The sequence below is a fragment of the Anser anser genome (assembly GCF_964211835.1).
Source record: "Anser anser genome assembly, chromosome: 9".
Classification (NCBI taxonomy): Eukaryota; Metazoa; Chordata; class Aves; order Anseriformes; family Anatidae; genus Anser; species Anser anser.
In genome coordinates, this window is record NC_139729.1 from 25,082,103 (window position 1) to 25,102,836 (window position 20,734).

The window sequence follows — 20,734 nt, forward strand, 5'->3', positions numbered from 1 at the left end:
TGACCTTAAAACAATTTAGAACAGCAGTTTCTGCCATTACAGAATTTAGTATGCTCTGTTCCTGGGGAGGAACATCGCATCCTTTGAGCCCGGCACTATAAAAACGAGCTCACAAGTACACTCATGACAGTATAGAGAATTCTCCTGCATGTTATCCCTTTTATTTTCCTGCCACAAAAATAAAGGGCAAGCCTTAAATCCAACTGAACTATAATGTAAAAGCTGAACAACTGTCATTTTTACTTTGGCTGGCTTCCCTCTAGAATTTCTAAGACACGAAGCAAACCAAAGGCCACCGTGCGGGAAGTATACAGAGTTTGAGGGCTCCCTTTATGTCTCCTGCAGTTACTGAAGTCAAAAAGCACCCTAATTCCATTCAGTTACCTTCAGTGTAATGCTATTTTTGAACTACCATACATATGCATGGTGTGTTCAGTAAGACCCTGCAAAGGTCAGTGGAGCGTCAGGAACTGTGTCGTGAAGAGAGAATAATGATTCTACAAGGCAAGAAGTGTTACTTTTTAATTAATTTTTTTTGTTTGTTTGTTTCAGCAGCTTCTCCACATTCCTCATTTCCTCATTTTTCTGATCTGGGAGGAGAGCTTCTTTGTCTTGTCATGATCAAAGGGAGAGGAGAGTGCCTGATGTTATCAGGATTTTCACGGTATGCCAAATTAGTAGAGAAAAAGACGGGGAGGAAGGGAAAAGAGAGTTATAAAATTACTTTTATTTCATGATATGCTGTTTATTTCAAGAACATGTTGGTATGCATTTGAATTGAGAACCCAAACGCTGAAATCACACCATTGTGCTTGTGCGCCATAGGAAGGTGTAATTGTTCTTTCACAGCCATATTTTTATTTTTATTATTTTTATTTTTATTATTTTTATTTTTATTTTTATTTATTTTTATTTTTATTTATTATTATTATTTATTATTATTATTATTTTTACTCCAGTGTTTGTCAGAGTAGTTACTCCAGTTTCCGTAGCTTTTGCTATGAAATCAACAGCATAAGACTGTTATAAGAGGAAAAAAAATGGGAGGATAAATCCCTGGAAAATAATAATTGATTAGAGATGGCAAATCTTATCCTTGAGAGTAGGAGGTGTTAATGAGACACAGAAGTGACTTTGGTCCTCTTTACCAATGAAGGATTTATCTCAGCGAAGGAGTCTAAAAGATTTGTACCATCTGCCTTCAAAGCTGGGACTTGCTGCTTCCGATTCCAGAATGGGAGCACCTAACACAGTTTTTACCCAGTTTTCAGTAAGCTCAGTAGCATACAAAGCTGGACTTCACAGCTAATGCTGTTCTGAATAAGAAAAAAACAGTAAATTGAAACCTTGAGTATCTTCTAGCAGTGCAAAGAGACAACAGGTCACTCCTGAACAGCAGACAAATGCAGACACATAGGACTGTTTTTCTACTTCTTGCGGAAAGTTTATTTTATTCTCTGATCTTTGAAAAGCCTAAGAAATTAGGACATAGAATATTTTCTTTTTGTTGTTGGAATCTTTTTATGAAGATAAAAGTATTCTCTTTTGACATGGAAGATAACATGAGGGATTTCAGATTTTCTTCTTAGTTCTCTTTTATCAAAAATATTGAATAACCTGGTCTTTGTTTGGTTGCTTTTGTTTTGTTTTCCTCATGTAAAACAAAGCTTGCAACTGCTTAAGTCTCTTGGGGAAACAGCAGAATTTTTATGTGAAAAATAGCAAGCTGAACTAGTCTTTCCAAATAATTTAGCCATTGAATTTAGGTGTTTATGAATTACATATTTTCTTCAGATTTCTTAAACATTTGCTCTTTTTTCACTTCTCTCTCTTTTTTATTTATTATCATTATTATTATTATTATTTTGATGAAAACAAAGCCTGTTGTGTGGGTTGCTTTTATAAGTCTTTCTCCAGTGCTTCTACAAGTTATATTAGTTAGGGTATCAAGCTCCTAGATCTGTACAGCTTAAGATGGTGCCTCCCTTCCTCCACAGTGTTTGCAGCAATCAGATATGAAACCATCTGATACAGGTTATGTTAAGCTTTTAATGTTTTAAGTGAGATTGAAAACTAAATAAATGAACAGAAATATTAATGGTGTCTGTATGTCTCTTAGCAGAACTCTGTGCCCCAGCCTCAGTTCAGCAATGTTTTGCCTGGCTGGATTTGGGTCAGAGCTTATTGTCTATCTTATTACATACTGAGACATGTTGAATTTTGCACTTAGATCAAAACCTACTCAATGGACTTCAAGGCTGTTCCAGTTGTAGATAATAATGAGCTACATTTAGCACATTGTGATAGTTTATATTTTCTAAAATGACAAATACTTGTAGAGCATTGGGCTAAAATGTATTCTCAAACACTTAAAATTATATTTTGAAATCCATATATTAACTCTTAAGTGCGTTGCCCAACTTCTCATGTGTGCTGCACATGTGTTTCTGAATCAGATGTTCATTTAAACTAGCAGTATGAAAAGCTGCTCCCCAGTCATTTTATTTTATTTTTTTTTTAAATTATTAAATAGGAAGGAGAAGATTTTTCCCCTTTGTGTGACCACCCAGAATTAATTGTATGAAAATTTAACTAATAAGAAAGAATAGGTATCTAAATTAAGAATGAAGGTTTTTTATTATTATTTTAATTTTAATTTTCATTTTCACCTTGCTTCAGGTTGCAATAAAATGTCATGCTCTTAACTAAGGTGTTAGAGGTCACTTGCTTAGCTCAGAAAAGCCTGGTAAATAATTAAATGTGTCACTTCTTAATGTGCTGGAATTGTCACTTCTTGCCACCGAGGGTTCATAACATAGGAGACTGAATCTCTGCTCGGGTTTAACCGAACAGCTCTAACCTGAGAAAGAAGAGATTGTGGGCTGTATGTGCTGTTCCTCTGGATTCTCTCTCTAGAAGCTGAGATTGATATAGTAGTCAAACTATTAAGAACGAAAAAAGGATATTTCCGAGAAATGTCCTTTTGCAAATCATGAAAAACAGCATAGCGTTGTTACTGATGCCATGTCAGTGATTCTTTACCTTCAAGGCTTTAATACAAGAACAGACAGAAGATAAAGACAGAATGAAACATATACTACATAGATGCTGGGAGAGCAGGCAATCAAGCTTCATCTTTACATCATCTGCACTGGGCCTCCAAAGTCACTGGCTAATGCCTCTGGGATTTCCCCTGTGGAAATGAGGTGAAATTAGGTGTCTCCAGAAGCAGCCCACATCACCTACAATAGGCCATTATTCAGAGTAACCTTTCAAAATACCAGCTGCTCTCCATTCTTTGTAAGGAAACCCACGGAGACAGCAAAGCGAGCTAAGTTAGGTGCCTAGAGCTAGATCGAGTGAGTCTCCTTACATCTCGAATGATGCAACCCTGAAAACATGAACAAGGTGTCCTAGGGGATGCCATGTGCTGAGAAGACCAACAAGATGTAGGCCGTATTCAAGATTTTTCTTCTGGCTACTTGTCAAAGGTCAGGCAGATGAACCCATAGTGAGACAGAGCGCATCAAGGGACTTGAAGTCCCTTTATTGTGTTATGGCTTCTTCCATGCATAATAGCAGAATCATGGGCTCTAGATTAAGCTTTTTTTTTGCTTTAAAATGTATTTTTGAAATTCAGATTGATGCTGGTTTCTGTTACAGTATTGAAATACTCTGTTGCTTTAATTCTTTCAACTTTAAAAGGAGTTGCTTTTCATCCCAGAGATTATTTTAGAAGGAAATGAATTTTATTTTGTTTGGATTTTATTTTGCATGTATTTTAGAAGAAAATGAATTAATACTTCTTTAATATCAGTTTTCAAAGTTCTTTTGGGATGACAGGTAGTACTTAAAAAGTTAGTTTTTTTTTTTTTTGCAGTGCAGTGAAAAATCAGAATCACACTCAGATTCTAAAGCAACTGAAAACAAATATTATGACAGCTGAAAAACATTATCAACAGACAAAACAAAACCTGTTTATTAAAATGTGTCAAAAATAAATATATAAATCCTGTTGATATTAAGCAAATGTAGGCTGCAGTTTAACCAACTGTTCTATTTTGTAAGCATGGATGCTGTGAACTTGGGCCTCTTTTTTGGGAGAAAAAAGTGTCTATTCCACTCTAGTGATAAAAAACAATAAATAAAAATACTGAGAATAGATTCTGTCATACAGAATAACATGTTTTTGGAAAATATATACTACTAGTGTAACTATAGAGGAGGGAAACCTGCTTAGCGTGCCATAAACTCAAAATGCTGTAGCTCTGATAAGCTGCAGTGATTTGGCGTTTGTTTTTATTAAATGTGCTTTGTTAGGTTCTTCATGTTTCAAATATAGGTAAAGCACAAAGTATTTGTAATTTCAGTCTTCCATTGCTCTCTTTTTTTTTTTTCTAGAGAAGTCTTCATTAAAGGCAAATGATTTTGCATTAGATATCTTATGATCTGTTATAATGCAAGTAACATTTAGCACATCTTGTAGACTGTCTGAAGAATTCCCATAAGTTTCCTAGCAAATGTCATCTCACTTCTGAATTGAGTGAAGTACTGCCTTCCTTTTGCTTTCCTGCAATTTGTCATGCTTCATACTTGGCTAAAGCTGCCAGTTTTCATTGTCCTCACTGACAACGGCTGTCAGCATGCCACTTATGTCTTCAAAACTCTTGGTGGCAGCATCCTCTAAGTTACAGGATTGAAATGCAACCTGAGCAATTTAGAGATTTAGATCTGTGTGGCTTCTTGCTATATCATGTTCAGAAATAACACCATAAAATCCCTTAATTGCTCTAGAAAGGAAGAACACAGCTGGATGTAATAAAGTGGCCAACAGGTCCAATAAAGTCATCATTATCTCCTGACTGCCTTGGAGAACTTGTATTGACAGTGATGGAATTAAAATCATTCAGAGGAGCATGCACATAATGAACCTCGTCACTGTGAAAAGACAGGGTGCAGGCCAGCTAAATTTTCTTCTTTTGTCAGCTACAGAGCTGAGTAGGTGTTTTCCTTTGTACGTTCTCGTTTATTGCCAACTCATGACTGCTTTGGAATTCTTCTCAAATGTAAGAGCTAGGAATCTGTAATCTGCCCAAATTGTGGACAATTCCCACTTTTGAGAACAAAGTTGGAGATAATTTTTAATCTGAGAGAAGTTCCACTCTTTATGGTTAACCTGCCAGAAGGTGAGATTATCTTGTTATTTTTTTTTTTTTTAATTTTAAATTATTAATATTCAAGGTAAATTAAGGAATTCCTTGTGAATTCCACTCTCTTATTGAATTTGAGTCTGTCATAGGTATATTGTAATCCAGGCACGGTTTATCCAAACTCACAGCCAGTACTGTGGAGCATCAGATGAATTATTACCACCTTTCTGGTTTGTTGTTAGATGGACTAACTCCAGGGAGGGTTTGGCTTTTCAAAGCTATCTCAATCGGAATTTTTTTTATTTTTGAAGTAATTCAGCAGATGGACAATTCTGATAATTAATTTTATCTAAAAAAAAAAAAAAAAAAGCTATTCAGTAGAATTCTAGTTGAGGCATATTTCAAATAATCATTATTTATTTTTATTATTATTTTTAACTGTAATTTAATGAATTTGATAGTTTTCATTTAGAGTTTTGAATTCAAAATACAAGGGATGAATTCAGAAGACAATGAAAAAATATTTGTATATGTTGTAAAAAATAGTTTAAAATATTTTGATATTTAATATTGCAAGTAATACTAAGATGCCCAAGATATCTTTTGGAATAAAAGGGAAAAGAACATCACACTGAAGATTAATTTCAAATCATACTTATTATTTGAAATACTTTAACTGTTGTATTTCCTTGTCCTAACTGGACTGTTCACCTTCAAGGAGGATGACATAATGGTTCAAGTCGCAGTGGAGATTTTGGGATGCTTTTAGTTCATGCAGAAAAATCAACACAGGCTGTGAAAACCTCTGCCTAACAGCTGCTAAGGAGTTGATGAGGATTCATTGCCAGTATGAAATTGTTTGCTGACAATTCTTTTTCTTCCATAAATGCTTTGGGTCTTCTCCTATGCTAAGAAAGGCCTGGCTAGCTCTTGGTAGCTCTTCAGAGAGTCATTACTAACCTGTGTTCTTTTTGATCTGCATCTCCATAGGTGTCTTGAAGGAAAAGAGTGGGGTGTATTGACACGGTTTACAGGGCTCATGACTCTGGAAATTCCAGTCTGCCGTGTTTGATTTTGTTTACTCATTAGATGCCCAGTGCAGAAGGATTTTATTATGTCCAGCAGTTTTGATGGCCCTATGTGCTAAGCTTGTATTTAGTGATTAAAAATCTAAAGTGAGCATAGTCTGAATCCCCAAGTCCCCCCTCAGATAGGCAGGCTCTCTGGAGATAGCAGCCCTGAAGCTAATAGCTTAGCCTGCTATTGAGTTTGCTGCAGGGGACTGTTTTAGCATTGCTTTTCCTGGATGAAGAATTTACAGTGCTGTTGGGTTCAAGTTGCTTTGGGCTCCAGGTGCAATTCCACCCTTAGGCAATCTAGTTTGCTCTTCAACTTTCTTTTCAGCTGAAAGGTATTTGGAGGACTGTCTCTTTGCCGTTGTAGCTGTGGAAGCTGAAATGGTCACCAGAAGTGGTCAGGGCACGGTGTGAGAAATCTGTGGCTTCTGGGAATGGTTGGTGCTCCAACTGATGTTGGGTTGTATTAATAAATTAGGGTTTTTGCACTGAGCAGGGAAGGTAACTTTATACAGATAAGTTGGTACAGAATTTTCCTTCACAGTCTCCCTATCACTTTTTTTAGAGTTGTCAGCATTTTCTACAAGTATTGAATAAAATCTCTACCTTGGCAACACAGTTTTCAAAGGATAGCTTAACAGCTGGTCTTTGATTAGGTCTTAGAGAGCAACAGAACAGATCTACAATAAGTCTCTCTCTCTCTCTGATAATATGTTTTGCAATTGTTTCCTGCTGCAATCTGTACGAATACCCAGTAGCACTCCTTTACATGCCCATAGGCATGTCCACATTACAGCGACTGCCACCCCAGGAAACTTTTAACTCATTACCCAGGTATACCTTTGCTTGAAAAGTTCTATAAGAGCTGCTGCCCAGTGCCTATTTGCCTTGCTTTCAAGCAGGTTTGGAGCTCTGCTGTTAAAATGTGCTTCAGGTACCTGAGACAGCAAATTAAGCAGTGCTAAAGCACTCCCACCCAAGCTGCAGTCTTTGTGTTGCGGTAGCCATATCCTAAAATGATGCTGATTGGAGAAGTGTACTTAGTGATAAATTGTACCTAGTGATAAATTATGGCTAGCGTTTGGGTAAGAACAGAACCACACCGTCACAGAAGCTCTTCCAGTTTTTCTTTTATTCACTAGTGCAGCCACAAAAGCAATGTGCTTTATATGGAAGCAGTGTCTGATGTTTGCAGATGAAGTGGTTTTCTCTTGCCCCAGAAAAATACCATTAGCTCATGCTACAGCAGCTTGTGTTTTTGCTTATGGATGCTTCCAGTTTATCAGTCAAAAATGAGGATTAGTGTGCATAATCCAGTGGATCACAGGAAGGTCAAACATAACCTTATTCAAAATCAGTGTATCATATGTAGCCTTTCCTCACTGCTGGTAGAAAGAGAGAAGTAATACCTTCTTCATCTCAGAAGTGAGGTAATAGGGGCCTATCACCTTAGCATCTGTGTCCTGCTGCACATCCCAGAGTATACGAATCTCTGCATTTAGCTCCCTTTTCATACGCATTTATGAAAGAGCTTTGCACAGATGGGTAAAATTCTTTATCCACATTTCTTGGTGATTTAGAGTAGCTACATTGGGAGGAGTAATTATTTCTATCAGCAAGATTGTGACAGCCACCACATATTATGGAAATTTTCTTCATTGAAACTTAAAAATTTTTTCCTTTTGTCTGATTCTCATAGCAACACAAAGAATAGTTTAGAAATATAATTGCAATCTGTAAAAGAAATATAACCAGACTGGCTATGAAGCTGAATCACATTAGAGCATTGGGAATAGAGCCACCTGTAAAAGAAAATGAGCAGAAAGAAAATCACAGCATGGGCAGTTGTCTTTTGTCAAGAAAGGGGAATCTGTGCTGGACAACTGACCACCTAAGAGAAAAGTCATTTTGGCAGTGATGGCATGTTGTGTGCTATTGCTGGAAAGCTTTCAGGGTATGTCTTCAACAGCAACAATTACTTTGTTATCAGGCACATGGAGTATAGTTATGCTACTTAACTGAATTTTTCTAAGATGCTTTACCTTGTATGTGATTGGGCTGTATAGTGCTAATATAGTAATATAGTTGTACTCTCAGCTAAGACATTGAACAATCAGTCTAACCTTTCCTAACTCAAGGGTTCAATTTGTAAAACACCAAAAAATAAACCTGGCAGCTTGTGAGGAGTTGTAAATGAGATGTTGATACAGTTACTGTGTTCTTCAGAAAGTCCTTATAAAAGTTGAAGGTACTTTATTTAATGAACCAATTAATACATGACATAAATCTCTTGATGCCTCATCCTTTCTCAACATTGTGCTCACCGAATCACAGTTATATATATTATACACTCGCATATTTTTCTTGTATCCTTTTTTTGGCTTTGAATACACACAATCTGTAGTAACATAACTAGTTGCAGTAAGAATTAATAATATTTTCTATTTCTGTAACTACTTCTAATAAACTGTTATTCTAAATTTTGTGTTAGTTGAACCTCATAAGAAGTCTTGTGAGAAATCCTAATTACAGTTTTACTGAATTCACACATACATGTTCACTTGTGAATCCTGTTCTTTATGATTCCACATGTACTTTATAAATCTAAAACTTTCATATTGATTAATCCTCACTGACCTGACAATGCAGGTCAGCGTCTCTTTCTCACCCAATGGTCTGCAGTGTGGAGAAATCCAAAATTCATATAATAATAATAACTTTAAGATGTGATAAATGTAAATCTGCAACAATATGGGATAGAAAAATGTGTACATTCATATTCCAAAGAAAGACATAATATTACTGCAGTTCTAAAATATTAGTTCAACACACCCCAGAGGGGGAAGAAAAAAAGAAAAATGAGATAAATGCATATTGAGAGTCTTACATTTAGAAACAAAACATATTTTAGATAGACTGGGAAAAGAGAAATGTAACCTTCTGGCATTTGGACTGGGATAATTATCTTTTATTACTATTTAATTATAGTGCATGATCATAGAGATATTACCTAGAACTAATTACCGGTCAAAAGTAAAAGTACGACTGTTTAAATGCCTTTATGTCTGCAAATTCAAAATAATTTACTTATCTATGAAAATATGCATTTGCTTATTAAGTGGAATAGAATTTCAATGTTGACTTCTTTATTTTAGTGAGTACTAGTTTAAATATTGTTAGAAATTTTCTCACAATATCATCAGTGTATTGTCAAATCCTTAATACAGAAAATGCTCCCCTGAAAGGATAGTCTCTGCATTTACACCTATGTAAGGAATAACTTGAATGTTTTCAATTTCCCTACTGATTTTGAACATCCTGGAATTCATTTAGGCCATGAGTTCAAGCTGGTGAGGAGCACCTTTACTGAATCTTGCGTTTCCATCACTCTTTTTAAGAACTCTTGAATGTCAGGAAGAAGGAGAGTGAATATTACCCTTAGACACAGAGTGTGGATGTTTCAGCCCTGCTAAGTGATGGGAGAACCTCATGGGATGGAACAGTTCACATGGTGCTACTCCAAGCTGCTGCCGTTTCCTCCAGTATTGGTTCATCCTCACCGTTTCTGTGTTTGCTAGAGGCACGTAGTAGCAAAGGTGGGTATGTTTTTTTGTGAGAGGTAGGGGGATAATCTCATGGCAGCTCATACCTTGGCCTGTGATTCATGCTTATGGGCATTTGGAAACATTGCGAAGAGATGTTGTTGCAGGGTTAGATTGTACATTATGTGTGTGGCTTTTTGGGGTGCCGGCCAGCCAGATGTTCATACAGTTCTATGAATAGCAGAGGGAGAATGTAGCTGTAAAACCAGGAGAGCTGACACTGCAGCGCAGTTGTGTTACTGTGCATTTATCGGCCTAATTAGGTTTGGATTTTTGCAGGCTTGTTCGCGGCCTAGTTTTTGTGGATACTGCTGTGTACCAATGATCTGGAGGAATTTTTGTGAGGCCTGATCTCCATAAGAAAATATAATTCTCCTTGGTACAAATAACAATGAGAAGGCATTGAAAATCCTTCAAGATTACACTGTGGCTCTGTTTGCCTTTAATAGATAAAAAGCATAAGCTACTTGTACACTGTAGGAGTCCAAGTATACTAGGATATGTTGTTGTCCAAACTGAGATGAAAGCATGTTTAGAAAAAAACCCTTTCCTGCACCTGCTCCTGAGAGGTTGCTTTTAGTTTTGTCAGAAACAGTTTAGATGATTAGGTTCTGGAAAGGAAGAAAGGACAGGAGGTAGCATTATAGTCTATTTTTATGCATGATTTATGTGGTATTAAGCCCTAAATATACAAGTAAGTAAAGAGTATCAGCGGCTGAGGGAAGATGATTTTAAGAGGAAGATAGTTTTCTTGTTAAAGAAATTAGGATTTGTAGGAAGAAGGCATTCTACATTAGGAATCGTCATCTTATCTCTGCAAAATCCTGAGATCTCTCCTTAGATTTGGTGATAGTTCCTGTTATGTCATCTGTTTCCATTTTCTTTGCTGCTATCTAGATTTGTAAGTGCAGAAGCAGAGAAAAGAGTAAAGGGGCAATGGTGGAAAGAGGTGACTGGTTGTCTTCTGACCTCCTCCTGCAGGACAGTCGCCGTTTGTTTCAGATACAGGAGACTATGCAGATGTTAAAGCTAGAGTCACCTGTGACCGCCCAAGCACCAAGGCAAACAGCTCACATCTGACTTTATCTGTGCCAGGTTTGTGCACTTAGTGATGCTTGGTTATGTGTAAGGACTTCTGTGGTATGTGAGGTACGCTTTATCTTGAAAATACATAAAGATTTTATTCTAGAGAATAAGTAGGTAACATTTAAGTGATCTTACTGCTCACAACTGCTGCAGTATGTGAAAATGAAGCAGAGCTTGCCTCAACTGAGCTGACAGTAGACAAGAAAAATGATGTGATGCCTAGCTGCTGGGCTGACCAAGATACGAATTTCTGCAGCAGGTGACTGGGAGGGAATGGGTTTCAATGAACAAAGTAAATTTCTTGAAGTGATTTGAAATTCTGGTTTGAAAGATACCTATCAAGATACCTACTTGACATTAAACCAAAGCAGAATTTTACTCTGGAGTCCTGGAAAAAAATCTGCTTGACAATCTATAGAAATTGGCAGAATATGCCCGTACATATAATGCATGATTTTGGTGTTGCAGTGTAAATAACATTGATTTGCATAATCATGTGGATATGGGGAAAAAAAAAAAAAAAGAAGACAGGAAAAACTACACTTAAGAACTAGGATTTGTCATATTTACTTGTAGCAAAGGAAATGAGTGTTTTTATCTCTGGGTAGAATAACTGCCAGAAATAAAGTAGTGGAGAATGTGTGTTCGAATGAGGTATTGATGCTTTTACTGCTGACACTTTTTTATGTCAGCCACTCATTACAGGCCAATAAACCAGGAGTACAGGGAAATTTAAGCAGAGAGCTATGGCAAGTCAATAACAGACATGTTCAAATGATTTAAGGCAAAAATCTCTATTATGGAGTGTGTTATTGGTCAAACTTGGTGAGTGTCCTTCATCGTACAGTTCATGTTTCTCAAACAGCTAGCAGAACTACTATGCTACCATTCAGAAAGTAGAAAACTATGCTGTGCAAAAGTTGAAAATACCTACTATCATACTGATGGAGCTGTCAAGAGAATTTTTCTGGAAAAAATAGCTACGAGCTTGGGTCAGTTGAAATTGGTGACATTATGCTGATGGAAGCTGGAGAAAAGCAGTGGTGAATTCAGACTTGGATATTGCATATAAAGTTTTAAGGGTTGAGAGAGAAGTCTGTTTTCAAGTAAGCATTTAGTATTTTGTACAGTGACTTTAGTATTGGTGTCACCAGTCTTATAAAGGTATCATAAAAGTTATGCTAGAGAATTCCACTTGTGTTTGCTTTCTTATTTTAACCTATTGAACATTTAATTATTTCTTGTAAAATTGCTTAGCTTTGACAGCTACTCTTAGAGCAGAATAAGCTTCATTTGATGGTTGCTTAGGACTGAGAGGTTAAGACCTGCCAAGATGTAAGAGATATAGACTTGAATCTCCTTTGGGTAAGAAAGGAATTGAATCTAGGTTCTCTTGTGCCTCTGAATAATCTAACTACTGAGCAGCTAGATAAATGATGATATTTTCTTCCCCATTCTTTCTCCTAATATTTTGTTCTAGCCGAGGAAAAAAATGCTAGTTGATTAGGGTGTTATGGGGTCTTTGTGCAAGTTAGGGACCTCGATGAGTAAGGCAAGGGATTTGTAGTAACCTTTTTTTTTTTTTTTTAAACCTGTTGTCTTCATCCTTTCATGAATTTTTCCAAGTGACACCAGAAATTTGGTATATTTAAAATCTAGCTTTTTGAAACATGAGTACCATTAAAAAGCCAATTTTAAAATTAAGGTAACCTCTTTTGAAAAATTTATCCTGCGACAAGTGTGGGGAAGAATTAAGCTTTGCAGGCAAAGGGTACTGAGATGCACAGTTGTTTTGGGAAACACTTTGCTTTGCTAGTGCTGAAAACAAAGACACAGAGATAAGAGTTAATTGCTTTTCACATTAGTATAAAGTTTATTTTTTTCAAATTTCTTGTTAGTTCCTTGTTTCATTAAAGACTTTTAGTGAGCAAATGGAGCTAACAGTGGTTTGATTCGTAGTTCAGTGGAAGTTTATTAAAACAGGTGTCAGGAAGTTTTTGTAAAAATAAATAAATATATATAAATAATTGACTTTATTTATAAATTAGTAGTAGTAAGTGCAGAGAGATGAAGATTGTGATACGCACCTTAAAATATCCTATGGAACTGAAGTGAAGTTCCCAATTCTCTCATTTTATGTTGACTAGGAAGTATGGAACCCACGTGCTTGGGAGGTTGTGTGGCTAAGAAGTAGGATAAGCAGCCAAAATCAAGTGCCCTTATGATTCTGGTTTTCATCTGCTATCTTGTCATTTAAGTGCAGCATGTTAATTAAAAGGACAAAAAACCTCACAACTTTGAAGGCAGTACTGTGCTTAGGATCAGTATTTGTGAGTCACTTTGCTCTCCTAGTGCTTCTCTGAGGGTTACAGATTATATACTTATACCCAGGAGTTTACATAAAAGCATATTTTAGTTTTAAGTGTATGCAGTGTGATACCTTTACATTTCTCAAAGTCGTTTAATGCTAATTTGGCAAAAAGTTTTGCCCAGCAGTATGTAATTACAACAAGAAGCAAAATCCCTGCGTTTGTAACCCTGGCCCCTGTAGGCAGTGACTTGCTGACATAAGGAGTCCCAATGAAGTCATATTTTTTTAATTGAAGTGATTTTAACTCCAACGAGAGCAACATAACAGCAGCGGTGAGTTAAGAGCTTTCCCCCAGGATGCAGGCTGGCAGTGATGCTGGGTACGCGGCGCTCCATACTCTCACCTGGACCTGGCCAGCTGCAGAACTGCGGACACCTCATCCTTAGTTGTGCTCGGGCAATACACTGGTTTCACAGGAGGCATTGTGTAGCCGTCAGAGTGGTAATGACTTCTGGGGTAAATGCTGCATTTTAAAATCTCGGAGTTCTTCTCTGCAGATGCTAGCACTTGCTGTCTTGTGACTTTTGGTCTTAGACTGTCCGCTGGTGCTCCGTTCGCCCAAGATGGGGACCTTACCAGCAGTGGTTTGGTGCTGTGAGAGATGAGTTGCCAACAGTTTTGCAAAGGCCTTTTTTATTTTTTTTTATATTTTTCATCCTTTATTGTTCGTGAAGCTCACGTGTTTCTGTGGAGTTCAGGGCAATGAATCTGGTAAAAAACAAAAAAAAAAGCAGCTGCAGTGCAGTACCCTGTCACTGTGCACTGTTACGGGAACCCAATATACATTCTCTACAGTACCGTGCCACGTATTCCTTTCAGAGATGATTCTTTTGGGGTTAAAGCAGTGGCCAGGCTCTAGTGGGTACCATATGAGTATGGGGCGTTAAGTTTGCTGTTTGCTCTCTGTTCCTTTCAGCTGGCAAGAGAAGGAAGCCCAAGAGAGGCAGCACACCAGGCGCCGGGAGGGGGAGAGGATCTTGCTTGCAGTTGATGATACCTCTGGCCAGCGCCCAGAATGGTGCTGATGAGCTCTGTAAGAGCTCTCTCCAACCCTCCCCAGCTGTGGAGATGGCTGTTGTGTCTGGCCTTAAGGGAAGGAAAAAGTAAAGGGTGGAAAATTAGAATGTCTTGGAGGATAATTGGTCCTGAACTAGTTTTAATTTAATTTGATTTTAATTAAAGGCTTAAGGTAGCCCCAAAAGAAGACAGTAAGCAAATAACAATGCCTCATGACTTGCAGGCAGTTTAAGGAACATACTTGGCAAACTAAGAAGTTATAGGTAGAATACTGATTTATTTTTTTTTTTTTGGTTAATTTTTCTACAATAGATTGATTGTATCTGCTGTGTAGTGGCTTAATAGCTATTAAAAATAAGGGATTTGGGGGGTTATTTTATTGATTTCACAAAAATGATGTTTTTAATTAAAAATGAAATAATCTATCTGGGAAAATAATGATGTTGAGAATGATTTTTTTTTTTTTTTTTTTATAAACAGGTTTAATGAAGCTAGAGGGTACAGTGGGAACCATAACATATGGTGTGTTAGGGTAATCACAGAAATATTTGAATGAAGCATTTGCTTTTCCACAATCTTTTTCCTCTTTAAGGGAACTATTGTGCACATCTTAGGCTGTGAATTTGTTTACACAACTGGCTTAATGCCAGTTGTAGTCTTTGGATTAGATGTGGTGTTATGGAATCACGTCAGTCAGTCTGGAATAATTTGAAGCAGCAACCAATATTTTTATACATCTCACACATCACTCTAAATCTCATTATCTATTAACCAACTAGCATATTTTAAAGAACAGCAACGGAATAAAAAAAGGCATTGTTAAGAACATGGGCCCACAAATAAGTTACCATAAAGTAAGGAAAGGTGGAAGTTTACTGACCAAGTGTATCATTCCCTTTGCTTTAAGAGTCTCTGCGCAGAATATTACCCATTACACAATATGAGCAATAAACCACATTTATTGTATTGAGAGTATATAAGGGCATAAAGATGGTAAGTGGAGTAGTTGGGATTAGTTCCCATTGTGACTTACTTTCTGCTCTTTCCCTGTTCTTAGTGGCTGTTCCTCCTTGAGAAAATTTTTGGGAGTTTCTGAACAAGAACTACACTTGAATAGCAGTCCAAAAGCAGGTCATATTTTTTTTCCTGTATGTAATGGGAAATGCAGTAATGTAGGGTAGATATTTAAAGGAGACACCTAAGGACAGCCTTTCTAACGATTATGTAAAGATGCTTTTCTTCAACTCACACAAGTGTTTGTGACCTGAGTTCACGTCACTTTAGGGAACTGAAAAGGAAATAGACTGTGAAAAACCAGTGATCCTGACAAAAACTGTGGTTAAACCTGGGGAGGCAATGGACACTTGTCGGACCTCATGTGCTATAGCACTGTAAGCAGTTTTCCCACCAAAAAAGATCTCGAGGCTGACTACGTTGAATGAAAATTCTCAAGATAACTGCTGTCAGAGTGTCTTGCCTCTTAGACACATAAAACTTCTATTATCAGTGTAAAGAAATGCATCTCATTTGAAAACTTTTTTTTTTGTCTGAGCAGCTGGAGTTGTCTGAGGTTATTTTTTTCCCCTGTGCATAGTCTCAGGAAGACGTAACGATTTGTATGCTCCTGTCTGCACTATGAGGCTTCAGGCAAAATGCATCCAGCACTCTCCTGGGACAGGGAGACTCCATGCATTGCCCAAAGAGCCCATGAATTATTTGTTCACCTATTCTGAATATTCATAATTTCAGCAAGTGGGACACCGAACAAAGCTGATGGCATTGCAGTTTTTCATGCAACCTAAGAGTTTCAGTCCTTGATTGTCTTAACACTTTGAATTCAAATTGTCTTTATCTAACTTTCTATCATTTAATGTTTTCTTAATGTGAGAACATATGAAGCTGCATCCTCACAGATTTTTTTTTTCCTTTTCTTTCAGTAAAATTCACATAAAAAGACTAATCAGAGAGCAATTTGAGAAATTAAAGCTTGTTTTTTTTTTGGGGGGGGAGGATGGTTCATTCCCTTTTTTAATAGCTATGTGCTAGTACTTTCAAGTTTAAAAACAAATGAAGAGAATCAGGGGAATACGAAAATGTGATGTAAAATTGCTGTCAGCACAAAAAACGTTATTCACGTAAATCTCTAGGATTCCTCTCAGTACTCAGTTAAAGAGAAAAAAAAAAGTAATGAGAATATAATAGTCAGCTACGATATTGGCTTCACAATGTACCAGATATGTTGCCTATTTTGTTTCAAATGGTATTTAAGGCTGATCAGAATAACATATACAGAACTGAACGTAATAACTAGATCTCTTCTGTTTAGTGGCCTGGACTCCAACATTTAATGGAACAATTTCACCACAAATGGTATTTTAACTCTGGCTGATTCACATTTTAATTGAAGCCTAAATTTTCTAACTATGTTATCATTATAGAAAGTTCACTGGAGTGCACTTCCATTACATGAATTGCAGCATTCCAGGGATGCCAAGTTCAGTGGAGAGTGATAAAATTGATGTTGAAACTCTTGTTTTATTATCTTGAGAAAGGGGGAAGGATTTGCAAATAAAGCTAACTTCATCGCATGGCCTAATTATCATGGAAAGAGGAGGAATGGGGGGATTTGACATCAAGACTGATTTATCTGTTGGAGAAGTAGAACAACTTAACATAACTGACCCTTAACAGAGGCTATAACAGATGCAAGGTGTCTGAGCTATGAAATATACAATGGAATTTCTTGAAGCTGTCCAGTGATTTATCCAAATTCATCCTAAATTTGTCTGACATTGATGAACATTGTCTTGAGATCAGGATTTTTTTTCTGGTGTGTCCAAGTATGTTTCATTTATGACTGGATTTTGATTGATTGGTAGTTAACTGAAAACTTTTTCCACACAGTTCTCTCCTTAATAGTCCAGATACTTGATATGTGAATTCAACTAATGTATGACTTAAAAGTATCCAAGGGATGGAGCGAGACACGCTGTACTTTGCTTTTATCACTTTTAAAGCCTTGGCTTCAAGCCTGCCCTTTTCTGTATTTTCTGCTCAACTGCCATACTTTTAATGGGTATAAAGCTGTACGTCTCAGATCCACGTTTCCTCAGCTAGATGGTGTTGCCTGCTCAACTGCACACCATTTCTACTGATCTCTTATTTAAGAGAGAGAGAATGGGAAACATTGCTTGATATTGCATTTGAACTCATACTTTGACCTAGAGCTCAGGAGAAGCAAGGACTCATATGCCTGAGCAAAGAGCTGATTTCATCAGAGAGTGGAAAAGATTTACACTTGTTACCTTTTGTTCTTTTCCTCTTTTCTTACATCTGTGTTTAAGCTGGTAGCATTAATGTGGAAAATAAGTTTCTGTGACCTCTTTATTTATTTATTTATTTATTTTTTCAGGTAGAGAATGGCGAGAACACAGGGGAGCTTTCAAAAGTTTAGGTCATGTTACTGCAAGGATTGCAGCATCCAGCGGCAGACACATGACTGGGACAGACGTATGGAAAATTTTGCCATATTTGTGCGGGTCAAATTGGGTAACTCTGCAAACGCTTGTTTGATGCCACAAACGCTTGATTTTTGCATTACAACCAGTCACCTGTAACATGTCAGTTGTACCATGTTGGTGCACAGTCTTATTTAGGTGGTGAACTTATCTCTCTGTGGAAATCAGTTCTGAAATCATAACTATGTAGAGAACCTTGCTAACTACTGACCATTTCTACTTCCGAAATGCCCGAAAACTCTTTGTTGGCCTCTTGCGTTGTGTTGGAGACACTGTGGAGCTGGTCTGTGTGACACTACCAGTGTGTTTACTTAGTCCTAAAGGAACTTTTGGGGGCAGAAGGTCACAGGTTTCAGACTAAGCTTGTTATAGCCCTGAACTCAAAACAGTGACTTAGAGCACAATTATATCTTAGATGTAATTTCTGTTATTCTAGTCTGTAGTTTCCAGTTATTTACTCTGAGCCTTGCAAGTAGATTGCACACATGTCCATCTGTGTAGCAGTTATGGATAGCTGTGGACTGCCTTGTGCTACCCATGACCCTAGGTTAATCTTTGAGATAAGTTTGCACTTTTGCAGGTTAATATAACCATGGAATTTTAAACACTGTGTAATTTCATTATTACTATTAGAGTAATGAACTGTAACTTCAGATCTTACTATTTGCAAATGAGAACTTTCACTTACAGTGGCACTCACCCCTGCAACCTAAGCAAAGCAATTACATTGAGTTATGCTTCATATGTATAACCACTCAATTACTTGCAGGAGGCAGCTGCAGAAGTCATAATCCTATGCCAGAGTAATCTATATAATGCAGCTCTACTGAATATATTAGCTCTTGCTCTTTTCTGTAGCAATACCAGCGCTCTCTGCCTCTTTGCTTTAGATTTCCCTGCCTAAAGCTTCTCAAAATTATAAAGCTTAGAGAAGTGCTCACTAATTGGGTATATTGGAGGTGGAGAGAAACCTCGTTAAAATCAAGGAGTTAGTTGTGGATGTTGAAGAAGAATCTAAACACTTGGAGTTCACTGGATCAATATTTTAAATTATATGTGGCTTGGACCCACATATAAAGGGCAGCCTGGGTCACACTAGCAGGAACTTAAAGGTAGCTTTTGCTGTTTAATCAAAAAAGGAGAAGGTACACTAGCAATGGAGATACAAACACATTTTGCTGTGACAGGGAGCTGCTTACAAGATCCAGAATTCCCCAGGGGCCTTGACATAGATTTCTTTGTCTTTTTTATTTTTTTTTTTTTTTAATGCATGAATAAATTTGGTCAGTTAATTTTATTTATTTATTTATTTGTTTGTTTTAGTACTGCACATCACAAGCATCCAGTAAGGTTTTTACAAGTCTTACTAGCACATATATATGCTGAAGGATGAAGATGGTGAAGTTGGGAATAATTCCAGACCAAGTACCTTTCAATACCTTTCTTCAACTATTCTGTGACCATTTATAATACTTTTTTATTATTATTATTCACAAAAAACGGTATGAGAAATGGTACAAGAATAACTGTGAATGGACCTTAAATATTTATGTTATAATACTCCTAGATTTCTTTACCTTCCTCTGCAGGTCTCTTGGATTCTCATTCCCATTCTTCTCACACAAAAAATATGTGTTTGCCTTACAACTACCAGATGACTGGACCCATGTTCCAAATAACTTCTTGCAGTGGCCCCTGAGAGAAGTTATGTGTGAATATCAACTTTATCACAAAGAACTTGCAGGAGAGCAGCAATTTTTTCCAAAACAAAATTGGATTAGTTTGACGTATGGAAGATGGCTATTTTTGATGCTGTGAGGATTCAGTGAGGAAACATATTTTTCAAGAGGTAAGTGTGCATTTAATGTTTGCTCTCAGGGTTTCTTGAGATAATGTTTTAAAAATGGAAATCCCAAGAGTGCAATATGATTCTATATTTCACCTATGTACTCCATTTTACAGAATGTGCACAGCAACTTTCAACAACCACAGACAGTTGGCTTTAGGAGGTCATTTCATGGCTGGGAGATATGGGAGTGGTTTGAGGATGTGATTTTTATGGATGGAAAACTATGCCTTTGGTTCTAAGGAAACTCATTTTTATTGGAGAAATGAGACAGAACAGTACATGAGTACAACTGAAGGTTGTTATAGTTATTTTTCCCCACACTTCCACCTGACCCCCAACCCTCTGGTGAGAATGCAATAGGTTTGTAGGAAATGAAACGCTAGGATGTCAATGTATGCTATTCCTCAGACCTAATCTCTGCTCTCTGTGTTCATATACTCCTGCTATCCCTCTTACATATATTTTGTAAGAAAAAAAATACCAAAATAATCATAGCATACTCTTCTGTACTCTTAGTATTGAAACTAGTTTGTATAATCTAAATAGTTCTTCTAACCCTGAAAACGAGACCCTAATTAACTAAACCATGACAATTGGTTTCTCTTTGTTGACTAATGTTAAATCATGATCCTATTAGCATTGTGTAATGCAACTGATAATGTTGACATAAAAATTGTAGAATAACATATTACTGCCGATAGATGCTCATATGTTCTGTAAACTTGATTTGAAGAGAACTGAAGGTGCCATGAATTAATTTTAGATCGGGACCTTGTTAAAAGCTGTCACTAGAGTAGCCACAAATAAATGGTTAAAATACTACTGTTTTATATAGTGATATGGCACTGTTACTTATTCATTATACTATATATTTCTTTTTAGAAGGACAATAAGAAGTGCTTCTTGGTGAAGTTACAGTGAAAGCTGCTATAATGTTGTGTGGTTTCCACCGGCAACCTTCAGTCTCAAAGATGGAAATTTATTCATTCTGTACATCTATGCGCAGCTCCAGAGATTTTAAGAGTATCTTAGTCTAAGGAGAGCTGGTGAGAGAGAACTTTTTCT

The 20,734-nt window shown here is 36.9% G+C and overlaps 1 long non-coding RNA gene across 1 annotated transcript in view; it reads left to right on the plus strand.

The window, feature by feature from the left end:
• Positions 1–20,734, plus strand: part of LOC310904007 — a 136,306-nt gene that overhangs the window by 52,843 nt on the left and 62,729 nt on the right. The window contains exons 9-12 of the long non-coding RNA XR_014587977.1: positions 556–664; positions 9,625–9,822; positions 17,715–17,812; positions 19,410–19,669. This is a non-coding gene — a long non-coding RNA (uncharacterized lncRNA). The remainder of the gene's footprint in view (positions 1–555; positions 665–9,624; positions 9,823–17,714; positions 17,813–19,409; positions 19,670–20,734) is intronic.